General features: G+C 34.2%; 1 pseudogene; it reads right to left on the bottom strand.

Annotated features, from left to right (window-relative positions):
- Nucleotides 1-1,529: 1,529 nt before the first annotated feature.
- LOC116747126 lies at nucleotides 1,530-2,115 on the bottom strand (annotated as a pseudogene).
- Nucleotides 2,116-6,166: the final 4,051 nt, after the last annotated feature.

The following is a 6,166-nucleotide window of genomic DNA, read 5'->3' as shown; positions in this document are numbered from 1 at the left end:
TCATGTGCCTCTCCATCTCCCACAGGAAGAAGAAGCAATCTGCGTGGTAACTTCTTTGCTTTCTCTTCTCCCACAAAAAAAAAAAAAAAAAAAAAGATGTCCTGGCCTGAAAATAGCCCTTTCTTTTATTTTGTTAATAGTTTCTTACCCCACCCTCCATCTGTCTATAAAAATTTCCCATTTTGTACTCAGAACTCTCTTCTAGTTGCTAGATGGGATGATGCCCAACCCATGAATCACTGGATAAAGCCAATTAGATCTTCAAATTTACTTAATTGCATTTTTGGGGTTTTTTAAATACTAGTAAATAATAAAATATCAGGAATTGTTCTAAGTGCTTTACATAAAATAAGGCACTAAATTCTGAAGTAGGTATAATTTCTACCATCATTCCCATTTTACAGATAAGGAAACTGAGCCGCAGAATGTTTCAGTGACTGCCCACGGTCATACAGCTGGTAAATAGTAGAGCCAGGACTTGAGCTTGAAAATCTAGCACTAGGGTCCTTGTACTTAACTACTTTGCTTTGCTGCATGGTTTCCCTTACTATTTTCTATTGATTTTACCTCTATTCTCCTCACATCAACACTTATAATCATATTTTTTTTTACTTTTTCTTATTACTCCCCACCCTTCTTCCCACATCAGATCAGTTGCTAAATTAACAAGTCTTGGATTTCTACCACTTCAGGTTTGTTTTTATTTTTTGTGAGAGAGTGGACTCAATTTGTTTTCCTAACTCCAGCCTCTCTCCATTCTAATTCAGCAGTGGGGAGATTAATTTTACTACAGCACAGCTCTAATGGAGCTCCTAACAAATTTCTTCCTACTTACAGAAAAAGAGAAACAAAAACAAAACAGACTCTTCAAACTGAAATTCATGGTTCTCCACAATATATGGCTCCAACCCACTTCTCTAAGCTTATTTATTATGTTTCTAATACATGAGATCCATTGCTTAGCCATGTTGAACTGCTTGTTTCTATCTTTGGTAACCTCATCTAATTCTATCCCTAATTTCATAGTTATTCATTTTGTAGTCTTTATGCACAACAAATATAACCTGTCTGTTAGTCCCTGCCTTTCCTAATTACAACTCAGCTGCTAGTACTATTGATCTCCAATATATAGGCTCAATCCTGCCCATTTTAGGGGCCAGAACCAAACAATCTTATTGATATATGAAGAATGCTATTTTGTGGTAAAAATATTAAGAGACAATAAATAACTAGGAAAATAAATATAAATGGCCATTAGCAAACAAAATATTCAACATTGTTTGTAATAAAAAATCAATATTAAAACAATAACCAATGTTCTATGAGATGGTCAGCTTCATAAACTTGTGATGAGTATTATTTATTTTTTTACTATATCACTACTGATTTTATTCAGAAACCCATCCTTGTTGGTTTTGTTGCTTTTGTTTAAAAAAATTCCCATTATGAACTAGTTTGGTCAATCAACTACACTTTCTAGAAGACATAGGGTAAAAATGGCATGGCTTAGAATTTTCATGATCTCTCCGCTACCTTCCGTCCACACTCTGGTCCCCAGACCCTGACCTCCATCTGTGCTTCTTGCAATGGTGTCCATATAACTCTCACCACAATTCTCTAGAAATGGGCTTCAAACGCATGAAGTTGCAGAAGCCTTCTCCTGTACACACTCCCTTTTCATACTGGTGGCATCAGGCTTCTCTGACGTCTGTCCCAGAGGAGAGCCTCAAGTCAATCAAATCCTTTTCTGCATCTTCTTCAGGATGAAACTTGACATACATGTTTACACCTAGGTGATCTCCAAGGTTATCACAGACATTCTTCTCTTCAACTTAACCCTATTTTTCTATTTCTGTAAAAACCTCCTCAAAAATTTCATCATAATGTACTTGCATTTTGACATCACTCATAGCACAGCACAAACTGTCAGCAGGCAATGAAGAGTTTTGAAGGTTATGGTACATGTTCAAGCAGGCAATGGTCTGGTTGGTTTATTGTGCGACTGAGAGGATCTGTCTCCATGAGGACATACTCCAATTTTGAAACAAAATGAATAGTTGACTTTGTCTTTTTTGGTGCCAAAGATGGAGATCAAGTAGTGTGCCATTTCCCACCTGCCGCTGCCAATACTACTGCCTGCAAAGCTGACCTTCTATGAAGGGAATTTAAATAGGCACAACCTTTGGGGAAAGCAATTTAAAAAAACAGCCTATAACAGAAAACAAATAGAAAAAAACTTAAACATTCATGATAATAATAATCACTAAGTTAAATATAGTATATCCACTCTATTGAATTATTCATATTTATATGTACTGAGATAGAAAGTTCTTTAAGATATATTTAATTGAAAAGTAATGGTTGCAGAATGATAAGCACCATATTTGTAACAATACATACAGATAAAATATCCAGAAAATACACAAAAATGTATATAAATTTATGTGTGAATTATAATGTGGTAATTCTAAGGTCCAATATTAGTGTACTGTTGAATAAATTTTGGTACATCCATATGGTATTTGAAAATCATATGTAAATATTTATAATATAATGTTATATAGGTAAAGTAAGTTATAGTTTATATCTCTGGTGTCAAACACAGGGCCTGACACTGACAAGTGAATGTTCAATGAATACATGTGTGTATATTACAATATTAATTGGAAAAAGAAAAGATAGCATACATGCTCAGAGTTTAGAAGGAAGTTGACTAAAAATTCAGCAGTGATTATTGATGGGTAATGGGCATAAGAATATTTTATATATCACCCATGCAAATATTTCTTCCACAAATGTTTTTTTATTGTGGTAGAAAGAATAACAGTCCTCCAAATTATGTCTATGTCCTAATTCCTGGAACCTGTGAATATGCTAGCCACCTGGTAAAAGGGACTATACAGATGTGATTAAAGACATTGATTATCCCAGAGATTACCACAGATTATCCAGGTGGGCCCCACCTAATCAAAAGAATCTTTAAAAAGGAAAGAATGTTCCCCAGCTGTGGTCAAAGAGAAGTGTGTGTCAATGTAAGTGTCAGAGAGATTTGACATTAATGGTTTTAAAGATGAAAGAAGGGGGGTGCAAGCCAAGGAATGCAGGTTACCTTTAGAAACTGGAAGTTAATTTTCTTGTAGAGCCTCTGGGAAGGAATGCAGCCTTGCTGACACCTTGATTTTAGTTCAGTGAGAGCCATGTTAGATTTATGACCCACAGAACTATAAGATAATAAATTTGTGTTGTTTTAAGCCAGTATGTTTGTGGTAATTTGTTATGGCTGCAATAGAAAACAAATACATTTGTTGAATACAAATTAAAAGTATAGATACGCACACACACACACACACACACACACAAACAACAAAAAAATATCATTGTTAATCCCACACCAGATATATCTACTACATTATGATATATAGATAGATACATAGATACATAGAACATTTTTCTTTACAAATATAACACATCTCAATAAAAGGCAACTTCATTCTTCCACTTGCTCAGGTCAAAATCCTTGGCATCAGTATTGATTTTTTTTCTTATATACCACGTTCAATAAATCAGCTCTATATTTGTAATAATCTGACCATTCTTACCATCTCCAAATACTACTTGGATTTCCATAACCTCTAAATCTTCTCCCTGCATCCATACTTGCCCTGCTAGTCTATTCACCATAGAGCAGCCAGAATTATCCTTTACAAATATATATCACTCACCTTCTAAAGATATCCTCTCTTTCAGAATAAATCTAAATTCCTTGCAGTTGCTTATGAGTCCCTAGAAAGATATGGCCCTCAGCTGCTTCTATGATCTCATTTCCTATCACTATTTGCTCTCAGTCACTCCATGGAAGCCATTAATACCCTCCATGTTTTTCCCCCCAAATACCAACCATGTTCATAAAACAGGACTTTTCCATTCTGATTCTTTTGCCTAGAGTGTTCTTCCTAAATATGTCTATATGGCTCAATTTCATTTCTCTTAAATTCCTGCTCAAACATCATCTAACCCAGTGGATTTCCATGACCTCCATAACACTATCTTCCCCATATTCTCTATCCCCTTTACCCTGCTTTATTTTTCCTCATAAAACTCATTACTTCCTGAAATAAATTATACACATTTCAGATATTGTATATGAAATTGTATAGCTATATGCATTTTATTTTGTATGTATTTTATAAGCATTTGTATGTGTTTTCTTCTTTTCCCAGGGTATGGAACACTATAAATAACATAAATGTTTTTCTCTTACAGTTTTGGAAGTACATGTATATGAAATGATCTCTTCCTAGTTACTTTTGTTAGTGTATGTCTTTGAGTTTGAAGCTGTTATGTATATTGCCACTGTGAACACTCTTATTGGTGTGCCTCAGTGTAGGGTTTTGGGGTTTTTTGGGGCATTTATCCTTCTTGGTGGTCTCTGAGCTTCCTGTATCTGTAGGCTGGTGTCTGACATTAATTTGGAGGAAGTTCTTAGTCATTATTTTTCAAATATTTCTTCTGTTTCTTTCTCTCTTTTTTCTCCTTCTGATATTCCTGTTATGTGTATGCTACACCTTTTGTAGTTGTATCACAGTCCTTGGATATTCTCTTCTGTTTGTTTATCTTTGTTCTCTTTGCTTTTCAGTTTTGGAGGTTTCTTTTGAGATATCCTCAAACTCAGAGATTCTTTCCTTAGCTGTGTCCAGTCTACTAATAAGCCCAGCAGAAATAATTCTTCATTTCTGTGTTTTGAATCATTAGCATTTCTTTTTGGTTGTTTCTTAGGATTTTCATCTTTCTGTTTACATTGCCCATCTATTTTTGCATGTTATCTACTTTATCCATTAGAGCCCTTACCATGATAATTACTGTTGTTTTAAATTCCTGATCTGACAGTTCCAACATCCCTTCCATGTCTGGTTCTGATCTGTCTCTTCAAATTGTTTTTTTTTTGCCTTGTCTGTATTTATGTCTTATAAATTTTTCTTAATAGCTGGAAATAATGAACTGGGTAAAAGGAGTTGCTATAAATAGGACTTCAGAAATATGGTGGTGTGTGTAAGTGGGGACAACGGTCTGTAGTACTATGAATAGGTCTCAGTCTTTTAATGAGTCTATGCCTCTGGACTATGAACTTCATAGTGTTTTTCTCCCCAATTAGATGGGATAGGATGGCTAGAGTGGGCTGGAATTGCAATTCATCAGTTACTGTTCAGGTTTTACTATCCCAGCCCTGGTTCCTTTATTGGCTTCCACTCATGAGTCTCTGCTCTTGTAACTGTGACTCATATTCACTTGTCTGTCTCTCCAGTTTAGGAGGCAGTGGTTTGCCCTGTGTCCTCTCTTCTCTTCTAGATCCAAGAAGAGTTGATTTTTCAATCTGTTAAGCTTTTTACTTGTTAGCATGGAGTGTCAACTTCCAAGCTCCTTACATGTAGAACTGGAAATTGGAAGTCTCTAAAGGGTTTTAAAATTCACTCCAATTGTTTTATATTTCAATATCCTCATCTGTGAGTTTTGTTTAATTGTCTTTCAATAACATGAAAATGTGAAGAATTTATTTTTTCACAGAGAGTACATCGGTTAAATAATCTTAAGTCTATGTGTTTCCAATAAGCCCTTTTGGATATCTTCACACATGAATGAAAACTTGATAGGGTATAAAATTCATGGGTGATAACTTTCACTGAGTAAAATGCTGTAAACCTTGTTTTTTGCATCAAATACCTGTTTTATTTTTAAATAATCTATTTGTATAATTTTATGAGTACTATACCGTTTTGATGGTAGTGGTTTTATGATACATTTTAATAGCTGCTGAAATGAGCCCTCACTATTTGCATTTTTATTATTTTATTGGATATACTCAGGCATTTTTTATTTTATATAATCTTTTAAATTATTTTAAACCAATTTCAAGAATTCCAGCCCCAAACACTTGTCTTCTAAATGAAACTGCATTAAATTCATAAATTAATTTTGTCAGAATTAATATTTTCATGGTATTTACTTTCCTTCTAAACACATGACACATTTCTAGTTGTTCTGATATGATTTTATGTTCTTCAATTTTATGTTTTGGTAACAGTTTTATTGGGATATAATTGACACATCATACAATTTACCCATTTAAGTGTACAATTTAATGACTTTTAGTATGTTCACAGAGCTGTGC

The sequence above is a fragment of the Phocoena sinus genome, chromosome X, assembly GCF_008692025.1.
Source record: "Phocoena sinus isolate mPhoSin1 chromosome X, mPhoSin1.pri, whole genome shotgun sequence".
In the NCBI taxonomy this organism is placed as follows: domain Eukaryota; kingdom Metazoa; phylum Chordata; class Mammalia; order Artiodactyla; family Phocoenidae; genus Phocoena; species Phocoena sinus.
This window is presented reverse-complemented; position numbering and strand designations above follow the sequence as displayed.